General features: G+C 38.2%; 1 protein-coding gene across 3 annotated transcripts in view; it reads left to right on the top strand.

The window, feature by feature from the left end:
* Positions 1-20,279, top strand: part of LINGO2 (leucine rich repeat and Ig domain containing 2) — a 785,688-nt gene that overhangs the window by 277,675 nt on the left and 487,734 nt on the right. For all 3 annotated transcript variants that reach the window (XM_060762533.2, XM_060762531.2, XM_060762532.2), the window contains exon 3: positions 8,019-8,096. The gene's annotated coding sequence lies outside the window, so the exon portion shown is untranslated. The remainder of the gene's footprint in view (positions 1-8,018; positions 8,097-20,279) is intronic.

Here is a 20,279-nt window from a genome sequence, read left to right as displayed (position 1 = left end):
GAAAAGCTCCCTTCAAGGCTATTTTGCTTAAAAAGATAGAGAAATATCAGCTGCACTAATTAACCTTCAGCAGTGTTGGCTAGCATTGGCTCCCCACACTGCCAATCTTGTAAGTTGGTGAATAAGTTAGCAGCTGTTGCTTTCAAAGGTAGACCTGAAGTCATTTTGATTTTTTAGGTCAAGGACAAGGTAACATCTTACCCCACACTTGAGGTCAGCAAAGCTAGTCTAAGGCTGCAGAGCAGACAGTGCAGCAGATATGCAACTCATTCCTCTGAAAGTGTGTTTGGCTATCATAGAGTGTTGCTGTTGCGCTTTTCTCCAGCTTCTGTTTCCTCGCTTAAAAATGGCATAAATGGCCCCACAATTCCTTCTTGGGGTGCTACTGGAGCTCAATCTTTAGGTTTTCTGGCGTCCTCCATCCCTGTCCATTTACCTCCACTTGTCCTGGCTTTTACAGTATTTACAGCTTTTGAACTTTTTATCACTATTTTTCCCAAAGAAAATGTTCTTCACCAACATGGGAACCCCACAAGTCTTAAACTAATTTGTTACTTGGTGTCGAAACCATCCCCAAGAGGCAGCTGTAATCTCTAGCTAAACCTGTTTTGAATATTTTTCACAAGTGAAAAACTTTTCTCTTTTATGGGCTACAGGCTTAAATGGGACATGTCATATCAACCAAGGGGTACACCAACAAAGGATACATCAATCAATCAATCAATCAATCAATCAACCAATGGAATCATACTCTGCCATTTTATAACTTTGCCTTAACACAACATATATTAAAAATGTGGAGTGAGACAAGAGTGTGCAAGAAAAGCAAGTCTCATCTTCTCACTTTCTTTCAAAATACATGTTTTTAGCACAATGATGTAAAGAAAGTGCTAAGCACATTTGACAGAACTGGCTTATTGTATTGTCGAAGGCTTTCATGGCCAGAATCACTGGGTTGTAGGTTTTTTTCGAGCTATATGGCCATGTTCTAGAGGCATTCTCTCCTGACGTTTCACCTGCATCTATGGCAAGCATCCTCAGAGGTAGTGAGGTCTGTTGGAACTAGGAAAATTGGGTTTATATAAATGTGGAATGCCCAGGGTGGGACAAAGATCTCTTGTATGTTGGAGCTAGGTGTGAATGTTTCAACTGACCACCTTGATTATCATCTGATGACCTGGCAGTTCTTTTGGCATGGCTTGTTAGTGCCTGGGGGAATCTTTTGTTGAGAGGTGATTAGCTGTCCCTGATTGTTTCCTCTCTGTTGTTTTGCTGTTGTAATTTTAAAGTTTTTTAATATTGCCAGCCAGATTTTGTTCATTTTCATGGTTTCCTCCTTTCTGTTGAATTTGTCCACATGCTTGTGGATTTCAATGGCTTCTCTGTGTAGTCTGACATGGTGGTTGTTAGAGTGGTCCAGCATGACTGTGTTCACAAATAATAGGTTGTGTCCAGGTTGGTTCATCAGGTGCTCTGCTATGGCTGACTTCTCTGGATGAAGTAGTCTGCAGTGCCTTTCATGTTCCTTGATTGGTGCTTGGGCAATGCTGTGTTTGGTGGTCCCTATGTAGACTTGTCCACAGCTGCATGGTATACGGTAGACTCCTGCAGAAGCGAGAGGATCCCTCTTGTCTTTTGCTGAATGTAGCATATAGGATTTTCTTGGCGAGTCTGTAGTTTGTATGTTGTGTTTCCTCATCAGCTTCCCTATTGGTCAGTGTTTCCCTTGATGTATGGCAAGAACACTTTTCCTCTGGGTGGCTCTTTGTCTTTACTCTCGTGGCTTGTTTTACTAATTCCAACAGACCTCTACCTCTGAGGATGCTTGCTATAGATGCAGGCAAAACATCAGGAGAGAATGGATTGTCTTCTGGCTTGTCCTGTCTCTTGATTCTTTCCGATTTTTCTTTATTTTCTTGATTCTTTTTATTTAGTGGGACTAACTGGGAGTTGGGAATGTGAGGGACAGGTGGGTGCAGTGCACATGCACATTTGAGTGCCTGGAGAGTCACCATTTTAGCTTCTTTTTCTCCTCCCCTCTTCTCCTTTAGAAAATATTTCTACAAGATAATAATTATTAATAATAGTAGTAATCCCAGCAAACAAAAATAAAAGCCTACTACCGTTACCTCTCATCTAGAGTAGAAAGTAGAAACAGCTTTAAGGAAACATCAAACCTGAATCAGAAAGGCATGAGAGGGGAAAAGGTACCACTCCAGACAAGGCCTGCAGTGCAAATCAAGAAAAAAGAGAGAGAATTTTGAAGGAAGCCCAGGGTGGGATAGCTCCAGTTTGATCACTCTTTCTTCCCTGGGAATTGAGAAGCCTCCTTAAAATGCCTTGGAAAGCTGCATGCAGGGAGAGAGTGTGAGCACCTGCAGTGCCTGTAGTGTTTGTCTCCTCTAGAGTAGAAAGAAACAGCTTTAACTAAGCATTAAACCCAGTCTCCTCTGTAGACAGAAGGGACAGGATTGCAGAAGGAGTTGTATCTTGACTCTGATGCTTTTAATCCAGGTCTTAATTAAGTCTATATGGACAAACAGTGCCTAAAATGATGGGAAAGTGAACCTGGGAAGTCCATAATGGGCCGGATAGGGTGCTTCCTTAACCTCCTTACTGAAAGCCAGGCTCCCTTGAAGGGAAGAAAGGAAAGGGTCCCCAGAAGGGTGCTTCCTTAACTTCACTGATGAAACCCAGGCTCCATTGAATGGAAGAAAGGAAAGGGTCCTGGGAATGGAACCTTTCCCCATTGCTGCCAATTGGCCTGATCTAACCATATTTTTTGGGTGAGGACTGAAAAAGGCTATCCAGCTAACCTTCCATTTTCGGAAGGCATGTGAAAATCGATAAGGAGGTCTGCCAGAATCCGAACAGCAGAAACGGGTTGAGGTTTAGCTGAAATGCACAAGCCTAATTGCTAAAGTTACTAATTGCTTGTTTCAATAAGAAAATTATCTTAAAATGTGCATTCTTCCCATGAATGCAAGCAAATCTATGAATCTAGCATACAAAAAGGTGCAGGAAAGGTGAAGACTGTGCCTAGCAAAAGGCTGATGCCAGGTATCTACTCAAGAGAGGATGGCTTGTCTTGAATTGCTTCTAACTATTGACCCAGCATGAATATGATAGAAGGTAAATGTTTTGTGAACAAACCATTCACAAAACATTTACCTTCTATCATTTACTCCGCCCCCCGCCCCCCACTGCCCTCTTTTGGTACTTAATGTGTTTTGGAGGTCATAATGTTATATAGTTTTATTGGTAATTGCTGTTTCAAGTATTTTATAAACAATATAACACACTATAACAGAGTCAGCTTCAAAAAAAGGTTTGTCTTCCAGTAATACCAGAATTTAAAACAATAATCTTCTTGGTCACAGCTGATTCGCAGATTTATGTTCTGGATTAAATAATTTAGGAGTATTTCAAATTTTCAGTTTTATTAATCCGTAGGCAGTAGGAAGGTAGCAATTTGACTTAATTCCTTAATCACGAATAACATCAGACCATATTATACTTATGACTTGGTTATAAGCAGTAGTCTGTATACTCATTTCCCATGGTGTCGCAGTGCTTTCTCCTTGGGTGCATCTCTACACTGTATAAATGAATGTCGTTTGATACCACTCTGTCATAGCTGAATGTAATGGAATCATGGGAATTGTAGTTCTGCACAATTTTTAGCCTTATCTGGCAAAGAGTGCTGGTGCCTCACCACACTACAAATCCCAGGATTCTGTAGCATTGAGCCACGGCTGTTAAAGTGGTGTTCAGTTGCATTAATTCTATAGTGTAGATGCTCCACTTGTTTCTATTCATTTGGCCAGTCTTTAATTCCAGTATAATTGCCCTTTCTCACATTATGCTACAAAGGTCTAGAATAAGGCTAAGGGTGTAGAGATGTTGGTGAGGCTCATGGGCATACTTATGTTTCTGATCATCAAGCATCCCCAGATGTCAGCAAAAGCTCTGAATTTAACTTTGATTTGTAGCACAATAAGTCATTGATACCTGAGTGCATGCAACTTATGAGAATGCATTCAGCCTCAGGCCATGAGGAAACAGTCCTGAAGTCTCTGACAAGATTTTGAAAGAACATAGACGAGACTTGGAGATATGAATATCAGCATCACAACCACCTCTCTTTATAGTGAAACGGAAGACTGGAAGCACTACACAGGATAGAACTATTGATATCTTTTTTTTGCACATCTACTGGACCTACCACAGTAACTGACAATTTTTTCTAAGGAAAATACACTTGCTTTCTTTGTTCTATGTAGCAGATAGTCCTGAGAGGTTGGGAAACAGGCAACTGGAATGCAGGTTTTAGGAAAATATACAGACACCACAGAAAAATAACTTCAGACTGTTGTGTACAACTTCCTTGTAGTTTTGTCTCAACAAAAAGGAAAGAGGAAATGTGACAACATTTTTTTTTAACATGATAGCATGCATATCATTTGAAGTCATGAATAACATTTCCTCATTTCCTTTTAGCCTTTTAACGCAGTAAGGTCTGCTGGATTTCATGTCAGTAAGAAGAGAAATGCACTGCTGATTCTAGTCCAAATTTCAAAAGACTAATTCACTGACACACGGACATATACATTTAAAAGTTCTTTTTGGAGAGTTTACAAAGTTTAAAAAATAATATCTTAGACTTTTTGAGAAGTGCAATGAGTCCTGCCTTAGAAAGAAATCTGTAGCAGAAACATCTTGGATACCAAAAGGAGTTACTTCAACTGCTGCTAAAGAAATTTAACATTTACTGCCCCATATGATCAAAAACATAGGAATGGCCTCTACTTATATGGGATCTATCAACTGAACAACAGAAATAACATCTAAGACAAAATGTCAAGGTGTAACTGCAAAACTGTCCCTTATCAAATGTTAACATAATTGTATGAGAAAGAAGCTAATGGAGCTTAGAAAGCTTGCATGATGTGTTTTATGCATTTGCATTGGCCCATAAAGGTATCACTCTTTTGTGGTTTTCGGATTTTCTTTTGTTTTGGTGCATGGCCTGAATATATAATTAATTGGCCACTTGCAAAGTAATGGCAAATGACTAATACTAATTGAGTTTTTTAAAAAAAAAAATGCACCAGGAAATATTACCTAGCAGATGGTATCTTTGCAGCCTTAAATTTTGAGTCTTTTATATATCTTTAATGTTTTTTTACCTCTTTCCTGATTCTCTAAGATATTGTGTATGCTTGTGTACAAGCTGACCTCATGTATAACTTGAGGGCAGGTTTTGAGATCAAAATTATGGATTGTGCTATGATTTGTGGATAAGGCAAGGGCAAAAGTTAGGGGCATGTTACAAACAAATCTTTAACTCTCCTTGTAACAATACATAGAGGGAATATACTTTGAAAGGGCTAAATAGATAGTTTGTTTATTTGAGGTATTGCAATGGGAATAGGATAAATTGCATTGCTGATCTTAAAATGTCTACATCTGTGCAAATACAGATAGAAAAAAGAATGAGAATGCAGCTTGGCCAAAAAATAATGTGTGTGTAGGGCCGGGGGGGGGGGGGGAGGAGTAATGGAAGCAACCTGACTGTATTGGGGATTCAGTTTTAAGGCAATCAAAAGAGACAAAGGCAAGAAACTCTACCATGCCATTTTCCCCCACCCCTCCCCTTGCCAAACTAGAGAAGGCAAAGACAGATTTATTGTCCTTCTCCCAACTTCTTTTTTGCCTGAGCAACTCAACAGCAACATGGGAGAACCATTTGGAGGACTTGAAGTGAAACAGAGCAGCATCTATTTTTAATAAGGGCTTCCTGCAGAAGCTTTTCTTTAGCACAATTGTGTTAGCCATTTTTAATAGGGTATTTTTTTTTCAATCTGGGAATAAATGCATGTGGTAATTTTCTCTTTAGTGCATGAGCCCATCAAATGTTATCCCTACAACAACTTTGTGAGATAAAGGATAGATGGGGTTAAAGTGCTAGCCCAAAATCAATTTTCTTTCATATGTGGGAATTATCATTTTCCTACATTTTTATTGTTGTTAGTTGCCATCTAATAACAACATTGTTGGAATTCAAAAACATAGTCATGTTAGTCTGAATCAGTATGCAAATGGACCTTATGCTTGGGCATATTACCTATATCTAGTTTTTGGCATGGCTGACTTTCCAAGCCTTAGCAGGCATCTTTACTGCAAAATTAATGCAACTGCCATGGCTCAATGCTATGGAATCATGAGCTTTGGGGTTTTACATGATCTTTAGCCTTCTCTGCCAAATAGTTCTGGAGTCTCACCAAATTAAAATCCAAATGATTCCATAGCATTGTACCATGGCAGTTAGATGTGTCAAACTGCATTAATTGTACAGTGTAGCTTTAGTTTTCTTCTGATTTCTTGACTTCAGTTTCAACTTTGGTTAATGACTGAGCCAAGTATAGGAAAGCTTTAATTATTAATGTTCTTTGTTACCCATGTTAAAGTTATGTAAATCATTTTTGGTCATGCTTTTGTCCTCCTAAAGCCCAGCTTATTGCTCTCTTGTCTCCTTTTTTCTGCAAGTAATATGCCATCTGCATATCTTAAATTGTTGATGTTCTTTCCCTCCATTTTCATATCTGCTTCCATTGAGTTTAATTCTGAATTTCTTATTTCATGTTCTAAACATAAATTCAACAAATAAGGTGATATGGCATTTCTAGTCCCCTTGCCAATTAGAACCATCCTGTTTCTCAATATTAAATTCTTATAATGGCCTCTTACTCAAAGTATAGATTATGCATAAATTATCCTTGTGGTTTGTGAATGAAAAGTTCCTCATGATATGTGCCTTTGTGTTAAAAATATATGGCAGCCAGAGGTTGGGCCAGTGATTTTTCTCCTCCATTTTTCTGGTCTTCAATCCTTAGCTCTTCCCTAGGCTACAAATCGACATCAAACTTGTGATGCTTTTTTTCTTAAACCATAAGTGGCATGTAAATGAGCAATGACCTAGATTGCTTATCATGGCATTTATGTGCAGAAGGTTCATGCATTTTTAAAAGGGTCATATGTGTGAAACAAGGTTTCCATCATTTATCTGAAAGGAAATGAACACTTCCATTAAATGACCATTACCATAGTCAACTTCAGAAGAAGGAACTGACAAATTCATGGGTTCATTATGTTGACTGATGACTTGAAGCCACACATGGATTGAAATGTATATCCTTTCTGGAGATACGTTGGGAAGGGTCTAGAGCAGTGGTTTCCAACCAGTGGTCTGTAGACCGCCAGTGGTCCACAAGAACTAAAATATGGTCTGTGGCCTCAACGTTACTACACCATTGCAACAAGAACTACTAGTCTTGCAAACCCCTCTTATAGTGCCGAGGCTTATTAAATATGGTTTTCTGTGGGTGCACAGATGGTGACTACTGTATCAGAAACTAGAGCTGATTTGGTCTATCAAATGCAATTTTCTGAAGGAGCACTCCAAATAACCAAACGGAATCTAAAGTTGACCAAAACTGATTCGTAACCCTTTTGGTACTAATGTTGGAGAGTGGTCTCTGTTCAAAGTGTTTCCTGGTCAAAGTAGTCACTGGTAAAAAACAAAGTTGGGAACTACTGATTTAGAGTGCTGCATTTGCAGTGGGAATGTAGATATTTTGCTGGCCCTCCTATGCTCTCATGTTCTTTGCACTCCATCCGGATAAACAAGATATAGCATGGTGTGTTAGCCTCGTAGAAAGACTTTTAAGACTTCTTCTTTACCAGGTCCCCCAAGATATGCTTTCAGATTATCCTTATTTTCTAGCTGACATCCAGTACTTCTTTATTTTATTTTTTTTTACTAGCTTTGGGGGACTATTTCCATATGAAACTGTATATAATTGATCATAAGCTTCAGATGTGCAAAGTACAGGTAGATTATAACTGTTGTATGTTATAACAAATGTGCATTTAACATGAACATTCTATATAAAGCACATAGATGTAGAAATGACAGCTTTCAGAATTACTGACATTGTTTCCTGAATTTCTTTTAGTAAGAGAGAACTGGAGCTGGAAGCCCATGCTGTGAGTTTGCCTCTCTTCATTGTATCAATGGATTCTGGTTCTAGAGGGTAAGTGTTTGGGGCTTTGAGTCCCCTTCCTTCAAATGTCATTTGATTACATTAAAAACTAGTACATGTCATTTTCTGATATGTTTATTCATTTTCTTGTTTTTTGGTCTAAGGATCAAACTAGAAATTAAGAGGAATGTGTATCCCCAAGGACTAATCTGACTTCATCAGAGATATGTATCCAAGGAATCAGATATACAAATTCATGTGTTTGGTTATCACCAAAGCACTGAACGTCCCCCCCCCCTTTTTTTTTTTTTTGGGCCTGGAAGCCACTCTGAGTGCCCCCTGGGGAGATAAATAAATTATTATTATTATTATTATTATTATTATTATTAATCTTGAGTTTATTTTCTAGTGCCCAGTCTTAAAGCTAAGTACACTAAGTCCAAGATGAACGGGTTGGGTGAAATGAATTTTCTGAAAAATTACATGGTAGTGTTTGTTTGAGCCTTCAAGACCAATGTTGAATATGTTTATTTAGATGTAACCCCTATTGGGTACAATAGGCATTCTTTTCAGGTAAGTGGATATGTAATAGCAGTCCTTTATGAGTGGATTTTTTTTTTTTTACTACTGGCCAATCAAGCATGTGCTGTAGTAAGGCAGCATTTGCCTTCAAAAATACTACCTTTGTATAGCTACTACTTTTCTTCTTTTCTCTCTCCCTCTCCCCCCCCCCCTCTTTCTTTCTATCTTTCTTTTTTTCCCATGTTGCAGTATCAGATAATGCACGAAAGTTTAATAATTATTCAATCCAAATAGTGTAATTAACTCAGTTTCAATATTGGCATAGTGCAATGTTTTGATCAGAAAGTCCAATATGGTTACCTTCCGGACAGAAGATTGTTCAATACATTAAAAGAAAGCTTATATGAAGTGTCAGGAAGGTACGTTTCCCAATGAAAGCTTGGTGATTAATTTACAACTGTATAGCAAATACTCAGGTACAATCTATAATGAAGGACATGAACAAGTCAAAGAATGCTTATAATCAGAATTAAGAAAGGTATAAACAAAAATATTTTATGAAATATGTAGTTTTTTTCTAAAGGAATGGAGGAGAAAAACGCAAACTCTGGGGAATGCCTGTTAACAATAACTTTAAAAAATTGGTGACTACTGCAATCCCCTGTTGTATACACCTTCTATTCATCTGATATGTTCCCAAAAACACTGCATCAAAAAAAAAAAACAACCCACCGTTCAAACCATCTGATATAATTCATAAAGCACTCAAGAGTCTATAATTGGTCCCTTTGCCCTGCCTTTGGCCTTCTTTCAACTGCTTTTAACACCAGAAGTGATCAAATCGTCACTTCATGTTTTTTGGAGAAAAGGTTTATTGTACAGGCCTAACTTAGCCTGGGTATACAAAGATGGGATGACATTGTCCATTGTGCTCCTATACTTTAAACAGTCAGTGTGGCCTTTTTATTGTAAAAGAAATTGTGCCATGCGAGGTTGGAGTAACCTAAAGATATCTTGGAAACAAAAATAGGTTTAAGGACCAATGAGCTATGTCTGCACCAGTTTTTGTTGGAGATTAACATGGTCTAGCAAATTTGTGAGAGGGGGGAAAACTTTTGAAAAAATGCCTTTTTAAATATACCTTGCAGTCAACATGATGTGATTAAAGGCCAGATCCATATGAGTTGTTAATGTGCTACAAAAAGAAAAAAGAAAACAGAGAAGAGGAATAAAAGAACAATGGTCGGAAGAGAGCTGGGGATCTGGTGCTATTTGTCTTATTTACATATGATGTAGACTCATAAGACAGCAGGATCATCTATGGATAGATGGTACCAGTGTATTCAAGATATTACAAACACGGGCAGTTGTGACTAATTTTGCCAGGACTAATGTGTGGGGATTTGTAAAAAGGCACTATGATGTGATGGGTTGACTGGAGAGGTGTGAATTCTGATTGGCTACTGTCTCTAGCTTGCTGCTGAGAGAAATGGTTTTAACTGCCAATTTCACCTCAGAGAGTGAGAGCCCCTAGTGGCGCAGTGAGTTAAACCCCTGTGCCAGCAGGACTGAAGACCGACAGTTCGCAGGTTCGAGAGGTGGATGAGCTCCCTCTATAAGCTCCAGCTCCTCATGCAGGGACATGAGAGAAGCCTCCCACAAGGATGATAAAAACATCAAATCATCCAGGCATCCCCTGGGCCTTGCAGACTGCCAATTCTCTCACACCAGGAGTCACTCCTGACACGACAAAAAAAATCCTCAGAGAGTGAAGAGAGTGCTGACTGGAAACAGCCAAGAAGGAAATGGCTGCCAACTCTCTGAAGACTGATAATTTCTAAGGCATGAAGCATATTTTAAAGACTGTTTAAAAAGACTGTCTATTCCTCTGTTTTCTGTAAGAATTCAGAGACACTGCTATATATATTGCTGTTCTGTTTGACCTTTTGAACTGAAGTAAAGTTACTGTTACTCGTTATACAAATCTGAGTAACACATTATTACATTGCAGGGTATATTTTGGTTCAGAAACAGTGGTAAAGCTTCTGTTTATTTACATTTACATCCTCAACTATAACGGGCATCAGAAGGGCCAATGAACTTTATCTGAAGTGTATATTGATGTACATTTAGAAAAACAATGCCAAATTCATGTGTACATTGAGTTCTTAAATGGCTATGGATAAGAATGTGAATGTCTGTCAATCTTATCTTGGTTACTTTTCTCAGAATTTCATTGACATTCCTGTACTATCTCAGTCCTATGCCAGATTGTACATTTTTTTCTGTTTGTACATATAAAATAAGCAAATATGCAATTCTTTGTTTGCCTTTTGGTTAAAAACACATTTTGACATATTTTCCCCATTGAACAAAACCTTCTCAATGGACATTGGACAATGTATGCCCTTTCCCCTCCAAAATGTGTTCTAAGCCTCAACAAGTCAACTCTGTTACAGAATTAGTCTCAAGAGATGCAAAACGGATATTTCTGGGGTGATGAGATAAATGGTGCCACTATCATTGAATGAATGGTAAACGTGAAAAGAAAGAAAAGATGGGAAGGAAACTACTGCAGTGGGAGAAGACACTTTATCCTAGACTTTTTCAAACCTGGCAGTGGCACCATTAGCACCAGACTGAGAAAGGCTATTCTGCATTATTACAAATGGTTTCCAGTTGTTTGTTTTTGCTCTCTTTGGGCCATGCATCTGGATCATGCCTTGATGGATTGCCTTTTTAAAAAAATAATAAAAAAATAAAAATGCCTGTTACTTTTATGTGGACAGCAGCTTTCCTTTCCCGGATAAATTGCCATTGAACCATTCCTCCCAGTGAGAGGTTTGGGGGGTGTTTCAGGCTTTTAGTGTCCATTAGGAGAAACTGATCAATATGAGGATGTGCAGGCCTTCTTTATGTATCATGACCTGAATGAGCTCTGTGTTGGAGAAGCACTTTTCCTCCCTGCTGAAGTACTGCTGAGCGAGCACACTCTTTCAAGTAGAAGGAGATGCGTTTGAGAAATGGAATGGCAAGGGCTTTGGAGGAGGGTGCCTTTAGCTATTCTCTATTTCTTTGTGCAAAGTGAATCAAGTGCCACTCTGCTCTGTGCACTGCTTGGGTTCATTAATAAGAATGGTGTGTGGTTTCACCTTCATTTCAAGTGACAACTATCTCAACACTAATAGACAGCTCTGTTAAATAGAAAAGATCAGAAATGAAGTTTATCCTTAGGTTTTTCTGGATTCCACCCTAAGATGAAACTTCCATATCAAGACCGGAGCATTGGTTGCCTCCTGGACCAGTTATGGCCTTCTACCTCTGTTATTCTTCCTGATACAGTAGAAAGAGTCCAAGTTATGTTCTTGTTAAGTGAACCATGCCTTTCTAAGCAAGGCACATGTGTAATGGTACCTTACATTGTATTTATTCTCATTCTGCTGAGAAATCAGTTCTAAGTCTTAATCTCCTTTTGTCTCAGGGGGAATTTTCTCCAACAAGTCCATTTGAAGTCATTATGACTACTACTAGTAATAAAACTGAGGTCACACACATACAGAAAGACACTCTGTGATTCATTTTATCAATTAAAACAATCCTTCAGGGGTTCTCTCTAGACTTTACTGAGGTAAGATGGGGTGGGGGAGACACAGAAACTATAAACAAATAATATCATCTTTCCACTATTGAATGCTTTCTGGTTTAACAGGATGTTTCCAGTGGGATTTAAAGATTGTCTGTTCCTGTGCCTTTATAATGGATCGTGGCAGCTACAGGACAATGAAAAAAATAAGTTTGTGTGCCCTTTTTCCAGTCTAAAACCCCCCAAACAGGACTGAAACAGTTATAGAGTGTTTTATTTCTTACTCCAGATAGCACATCTTTTGTTATTTCTTTTCCAATGAGTATATTAATGTTTTTAAATCATTTCTCTCAAGAATGCAAGTTGATATTAATTATATTTTCTTCTTCTTGAATTATAAACATCTGACTTACAAATGTCTCATACGACCTCATAATCATTGTTATCCAGAGAAGTAAACATCCCTTTGCAGTGTTGAGAGCTATGTGTGTGCAGGAGGAGCTACAGTGAACATATCCTCGCTCCATACTATTTAGGGTTTGATAGGTAATTATTTGTCTCTTGAATTGTACTTGGAAACAGATCTGAAGCAGTAGGACTAGTGTGTTCGGAAAAATATATATCACAAAATAGTATAGATGCTGTATTTGCAGCAACTACCATTGCAAAACTCAGTTCAAAGTCTAAACAGTTGGTGAATGAGTAATTGATCATTGAGGCCAGACCTGTTTAAGAAATGGTCCAGCTAGTGTATATGAATGAATATTTGTGTGTGTGTGTAGCTTCCAGGAGTTTTGTTAGATCCCAAGGAATCCTATTTGGCTTGTCTGTTGACCACAGTGTTTTCCATTGTAAAAACGTTTATGAAATGGAATATTTGTGAAAAGCATATATATTTGATTCATGATGCATTTCTGCAATATGCTTTTCCACAAAACACCTGGCATTTAACAGCAATATTAACTTTAAGGAGCAAATAAATACTGCAGTTAAAAGTAGAGTATTTTTTTTTTAAAAAAATCCTGTATTATTTTGATATTTCCATAATGAGATCTTCAAGTAGACGTCTGTCTCTTTATCTCCCTCTCCTTTTAATTCTTCATTTGACTGGGCAACTTAGAAAGCATATTACACAGATTTTTTTATTTTTTATTTATTTTTGTTGTGTAAAAGTTGACCACAAATATTTATGTGCCATCTAGACAGGACTTCAGTCTACATCAAGCATGGACAAACTTTGGCCTTCCAGGTGTTTTGGACATCAACTTCCACAATTACAAACAGCCTACCTACATGGCTGAAGTTTGCCCATGTCTGGTCTACATCCATTGTAGTCAACTGTCATGTCCATTAATCAGATGAGGACTTCAGCAGCATGCTTGGCACTTGTAGAAAGAGAGAAATTAACCAGGGTATTACCACAAATCTGCATAACTTCTTGTAACTGATCTCGGGATTTGCTGAAAGATTAATTTATAATTATAGCTTCTCTATTGACTTAAATGTGTCAAAATAAATCAAAAAGTGGGTTGAGAAGGGATGGGGAAGAGATGGGGAAGGGATGGGTCCTACCAATCTAAACCTCTTCTAGACCAGGACACAGTCACAATGATGGCAAGGTTAGGCCAGATAAAGACAATCTTTAAAAATGTTCTACACCTCTAGGGTGATATGCACTTGGTTTCAGTACAATTTCAGTAGTCCAATGTCAAATCAGCTGGACACTGGCCAATCATAGTCAGTTAGGATGACATTCTTGGATTTTACACAGAAAAATAAAATCTCTGATTCCCATGGAATTCAATGAGAGACTTCACTTCTCTTCCCACGCTGTCTTCTACACTTTCAGCAAAATATTCCTGTTAATCTCAGGTCCTAAATTTGCTGCCTAACTGATCTAAAATTTCTTAATAAAAGCAATAAAGCACTTACTACAAAGACATTGTGGATTCTGCCCAATTTTGAATAGAGATTATTGTTATTATATGCACACACTTTGAGTAAGTGTAGCCCATCTATCATGCTTCATACCAAAATTAAAATTATAAAGATGGAAACGTTATTTAAAAATGGCGACAAGAGACTTCCCTTCAGCTCTTTTAACTAGTTAATAAATCTATATTGCAGCATCTCTATTATATTTGTAGAATGTGTTAATAATGATAATTTTAAAACATAATAATGCAGTCAACCATACATTTGGAAAACTCTTAAATACAATTCCCCAGACATCAGATAGTTGGCATAGTAGATTTTTATAGACAGACAGATAGATAGATAGATTTTTATTTTTGTTGTGTAAATGAAAAAAAAACATACATTAAAAAAGAAAATATTAATAAGACATTACACAGCCATCTAATGCAAATCATATACAAAATATTAATGACTGTACACATATCACATTTTATCAAACCCCTACCCCTGTTACCCCACACCCATGAACCTATACCCATGACCTCTGACATTACTCACTGTGGATCTCATATCTAAAAAGCATCCATCCATATTTCTTATCTTAAGAAATTCCCTTTGTGGCTACTTTGAAATCTACCTTTGTTTTCTTTTCCAAATAGCCAAATGCCAGCCTCTATTTATTTACAAATGTCCTCCTCTAATACCATTTGTAAGCATGGCCATTTGGATATACTCTAATACTTTCTCTCTCCAATCTTTAATAGTTAACTCTATTTCCCCCTTCCAAGATGTTGCTATTGTTAGTCTTCCTGCAACAAAGCTGTACTGGCAAATTTCTTCGTCTCCTACAATAATATTCTTTCCGAATATCCTAATAGGCACATTTCTGGATTTTTCTTAACTTTTTGATGATTATAGTATTTATTTCTATTACCACCCTTTTACAAAAAATGTGTACTATATTGCAGTACCACCAAACATGGAAAAAAGAGCCTTTCTGCATCCTGCACGTTCAACATCCCCCTCAAAACGTTTTATCTATTTTGGCCATTATCTCAGGTGTTATATAACTTCTGTAAAACATTTTTACATGTTTTCTCCAATTGAACTAGCTATTGAAAATTTGAACCCCCCCCCCCCTTTCCAGAGAAGTTCCCAATTCCCCAAATCAACACTTCTCCATAAATCTTTAGCCCACAAAATCATCCCAGGCAACTTTTCCCTACAATATTTGGCCACGATATGGATCCCACCTGCCTGCTGTCATCTGCAGTGGCATTAGTTTGAACAATGGGGAACCAAGGGAGAAAGGAGGGGAGAGGAGGAATCTCCTCTACCTTTCCAGCACACTCGCTACCCTGGCCAAAGTTACTGCAAGTGATAGTTGACAGGTAGAGCCCATGTTGCAGCCAGAAACCACTGTGACATGAAGAATGGGGTAGAAGGAAACTGCCATCCCATCCCTGGACCACCTAATCCTGGGAAACATGGGATGGAAGTGGGGACAGTTGCCTGTGGGGACAGTTTTGGAACTGGCCCAAGTTTTTGAATGGTCCCCAAATCTGTAGTCCAAATTATGTGGCAGAATTCAGAGTCCGTCCGTCCCATCCCCCCAACTTTGAGTAATGCCATCAAGGCTGCATTAAGGTGGGCTTCCCTCATGTTATTTCAAATCAGCCCATTTGTCTATGTAGATAGGGCCTTATTTAAAAATAGTTTGCACTCAGGATCTCATCATATTAAGGTCTAAAATGCAGGTGATAGCAGGAGAATTCACAGGGCAGGGTGGCAAATCCGTGGGGCAGTAAGGGAAACCATCATCTCATGTTCTGCATTGCCACCTTCCTGATCACATGGGGGAAAGTGTTGCCACCCAACTTCCCCCTGCGCTGTACGCTATGAGAACATGGGTAGCTACCTGAGTTCTCAGGGCTCCATCCTAGGACGCTTCCAGGACTGAGCCAGGATGGAGCCCTGCCAAAAGTAGCCTTGCATCATGGGATGGGCTCCAACAATCTCCATCCTGGCTCCATCCTAGCACAGAGCAAGAAGTTAATGTGATGAGGTACTCAGTTAACTCATATGGGGAGAGAACAGAAACCAGAAATCTTGCCTTTCTTTGAAAGATCTGACAAAAGCAAACATTTGCAGCTTCTTCTAGCTTGTGTGTCCTTCATTTTTTAACCTTTGCTCTATGTGATTGCTTGGCAGTTTTCATCCATTGATGCTGAAGGATATGCAACTGAAGTGAAATCAGTTCTGCTAAGACAATGAATTAATCCTCAAATTCTTGAGAACTAGAATGTTAAAATCCAAGAAAGGATGCAACTGGCAACCTATTCCTAGCAGCACTAAAATTTCTTACTATCGTAGGAGGCCTACAATTGCTGCTTAGTTATCTTTAAAAAGTGAGCCCTTTTACAAAACGTTTCAAGTAATCTTTTGCTTTTTGAATGCCATCTCCTGTTTTCAGCAGATCTACATTAACAACACCTTTAAAATATTATGTGAAAAGATGCCAATTATTTCCTGGCAGTTCCTCATCTGATCCTGTTTACTGTGCCATTGTCTAGCTGATAATGTGAAAGCATTGAGGGATAAATTGCAGTTATGCTTTGAAAAGCCCCAGGTTGCCTAGTCAGAAGAAAATGAGGCACGGATGGGGTATGTAGTATAGTTGGAAACCAATTAACTATTAGGTCATAGTAGAAATTAAGATCTCCCCTGGGCAATGAATAATAGCTTCTTGTTCACTATAAACAACATTATTCTGGTCCTAGGAGAGAGATATTGCTGTGATTCTAGAAAGAACTTGGCAGAAAGAAGAGAGCTCAGAATATTTGCTTTTGGGACTCTGTGTCACCAAATACCCAACGTTGAATGTGAATTCTGGGAGTTACAATCCAGAAGGCAGTACCTTCAAGCTCTGGAAAGATCGCTATAAAAGTACAATGGAAATGATATGGTAACTGAGTGGTATATGAAAAAAATAATGTTTGAAATGTGTAATATTAGCATAGGATATAGTTTTGTAAAAAATTAAACCCCAATTTTAGGGAGCTGATATGTATTGATGATATGTACAATGCTTTTCCAATTTATGAAAATGGCCGCATTCCTAAGTATCCAACTGCTGATTTTCTGTAAGACCTTCTACTCTGAATAAATTGCATTGCCTCCCACATAGCACTATGTAAAACTTTTAACCTTATGTAATAAAGACAGCTCATGTAATCACAAATATCCATTTATTTGAATGCTGCACACTCCCCAAATTTGACAAATTATGATAAATTGTATTAATTTGCCTAGCTTTGTAATCAGATTCATGTTGAATGAATCAAAGGAACTCCTTGAATGCAAAGGACTGTGCAAATGTCCATTTTGACTCTGCAGTGCAGATGACTATTGTACAAAAGTAATTGGCATTTCTTTGTCATTCCGTGCATTTAAATTTCAAATGAGATAGGGTAGTGTGTTTTACATCCATTATGCAACCACATGAAGAGCCTCATTTTAATGATGCCTCTGTAGTTCGATTTTTTAAAACATTTGATACAAACTCAACTCTCACATCCTGTCTTCTTCTTTTGAGAAGATTGTCAGAGCACTTGAATCTGCTGTCACAAACAGTGACACATTTTAGATGGTGCGACTTACTGAAATAATGAACCGTCTTTGACTTTTCCCTCATGCCTTGCTCACAACACAATATTCTGTACATACGTTATGCTTTTTTCACTTTCTTGACTAACATTTTCCCCATTTTTACCAATACCATAACACCTTTTTTGAAAATGATTTGTCTTTATCATGTACTGATCCTATTAAAGGTTTGCACATATTTGAAGGGTATATGCAGTGAGTAAATGGAAATCATGATATAGAAGTAGTTTGCTTGAAAAAGAAAAAGAAAATAAGTTCTCAACTCTGTGATTGGTTTAGCCCCAGATTTCTGATGAACCTAAGTGAACTATGGTAAAATGCCTGATTTTATGACATGCTTGTAAATACAAAAATAAAAAGAATACTGTTTTGTCAGAATAATATACTATTTTGGCAGTATGTTTCATGTCATTGTTGATGTTAATTACTGTTAACTTCCACTTATGGTAACCTTATAAACGGAATGATCTCCAATTTACCCTGCCACCAATAGCCCTGCTCAGTCTTGCAAACTCAGGACTGAGCCTATCCATCTGCAATGTGGTCTTCTTCTTTTTCCTACCACTCTCTACCTTACCAAGAATTATTATCTTTTCTAGTGAGTCATATCACCTCATGATGTGTCCAAAGTATGATAGCCTCTGTTTTATCATCTGTCTTCCTAAGAGAGCTTAGAACTGATTTGCTTTGGAAGCCATTTTTGGTCTGTTTGTTAGTCTTGAGGAGCTGCAACCCATCTCCAATGGGGTGATTCTGTCCCTATCAGCTCTATTTACCCTCCAGCTTTCACGCCTATAAGCATAGAAATAAGAATTATCATGGCAAGGGCAATCCTGACTTTGGCATTCAATGATATATCTTTACACATCAAGATCATGTCTAGTTCCTTATAGTTTCCCTTCCAAGTCCTAGTCTTCTTCTAATTTCTTGATTGCTTTCTCCTTTTTTTACTGAGTCAAAGTACAATAAATCTTTAAAATTATGTAAATAATCTATGGCCATTATTTTTTGTTTTCTTAATGTTCAAATGTAAAACTGACTGCACATTTTCCTTGACTTTCTTCAATAATCAACTCCAAATATTTTCTATTTTCTGCTAGCAGTCTGGTGTCATCTGCATCTTAAACTGCATGTGGTGCTTCCTTCAATTTTCACACCTTCCTCCAAGTATAGTCCGTGATATGTGATACATTCAATTTTCATCTATTCTTAACTGCTTGAAGAGTTTCTTCTGTCATCCATTAAGACACTACTTTCTATTTTGACTAAGGACCTCATCAACAAGCTCTGGTGAAGTGTTCCACTTCACTGGGCATTTGGGAGGAGAGAGGGAGCAGCGGGGCAAATCTGTAACCCGTGTGCCACTTCCTCTTGGTGATACATTCCCCATCACATTGGGAAAGCATAGTCATTGTAGTGATATCCAGGGGATGCTTTCATCCTAGTTGGAGGTGTGGCCTATATCAGATGTCACACAACGTCATGTGATGTTCAGTGTCAGTCTCTGTTCCCCAGATGGGGTGAAAGTATCCTAGGAGGCTAAAATCACCTATCTAATGAGGCTATAAACAGCATCTTTTTCATTCTACTCTGAAAATGCCCCTGGCTTCAGTCCAGAGTTGTATGGCTGCTGCTCAGTAACTGTTTGGCACATTTAGTCTGGCTCCTCACCAAAAGCCTATCTCATTTGGGGACCCTACCAGCAGCACTGCTATTATCAGCATAGCCTCTTGCCTTACAAGAACACCCAGTCCCACCATCACAGAAATGTAGTGCCATGGTGGGGAAAATGCTGTTTGGCTTCTTAAATCCAGTATGTCTTAAACCTGGTCCTGAGCTGATTCTAGAACTGATATTATCAGCTGAGAAATGTAATGTCCCATAGGTCTACAAAGTCGACTGTAGTTTTTGGTTATAATAGATGTCTTTTCTTTTTTTTAATAAAAGAAAAGAATTATGTGAAGGTATTGAGAAAATTGCCATATGAAATGGTTATAGTAATTACCATTTTTTACTCATAACATGTATGGGTCCAACTTTTGCAGATGCGTGGACAGTCCTGGGGATAACACTCCTGATCCTTGTGGTTATGTAATGGTCCTGTGCCATCCCATGGTGATGCCTTTGGAAAATGAGCTCCCAGGATTATATTAGGAAAGAATACTTGAAAAATCTTTGACCAGTGTGTTTCAGAAAGCCCTGAGACAGACAGCTCTAGAGTCACAAGAATCAAGACAGTTTTGGACTTGAGATGCACAAAATTTCTACCTAGTGGTTTTGAGTACTGAAAAATAGTGCACTTCTGATCAGAACATACTGCTTCCTATGCAGAGAATGCTGTCTTCTTTGCAAAATACCACATGCAGAGTTCATGCAGAACTGGGAAGACTCTTATCAGTCCAGCATTCTCCTCATCAAAATCTCATCAGGAAAATTGCCCAGCTTTCAAAGACTTCCTCGCCTGAAGATGAAAATTGTTAAAATTATGTGTTGTTTCCCTGAAGAATGAAATTAGTTAAAAATTGCAGGCCTGGGCTATATAGTGC

This window comes from Anolis sagrei, chromosome 2 (genome assembly GCF_037176765.1).
Source record: "Anolis sagrei isolate rAnoSag1 chromosome 2, rAnoSag1.mat, whole genome shotgun sequence".
Classification (NCBI taxonomy): Eukaryota; Metazoa; Chordata; class Lepidosauria; order Squamata; family Dactyloidae; genus Anolis; species Anolis sagrei.
This window is presented reverse-complemented; position numbering and strand designations above follow the sequence as displayed.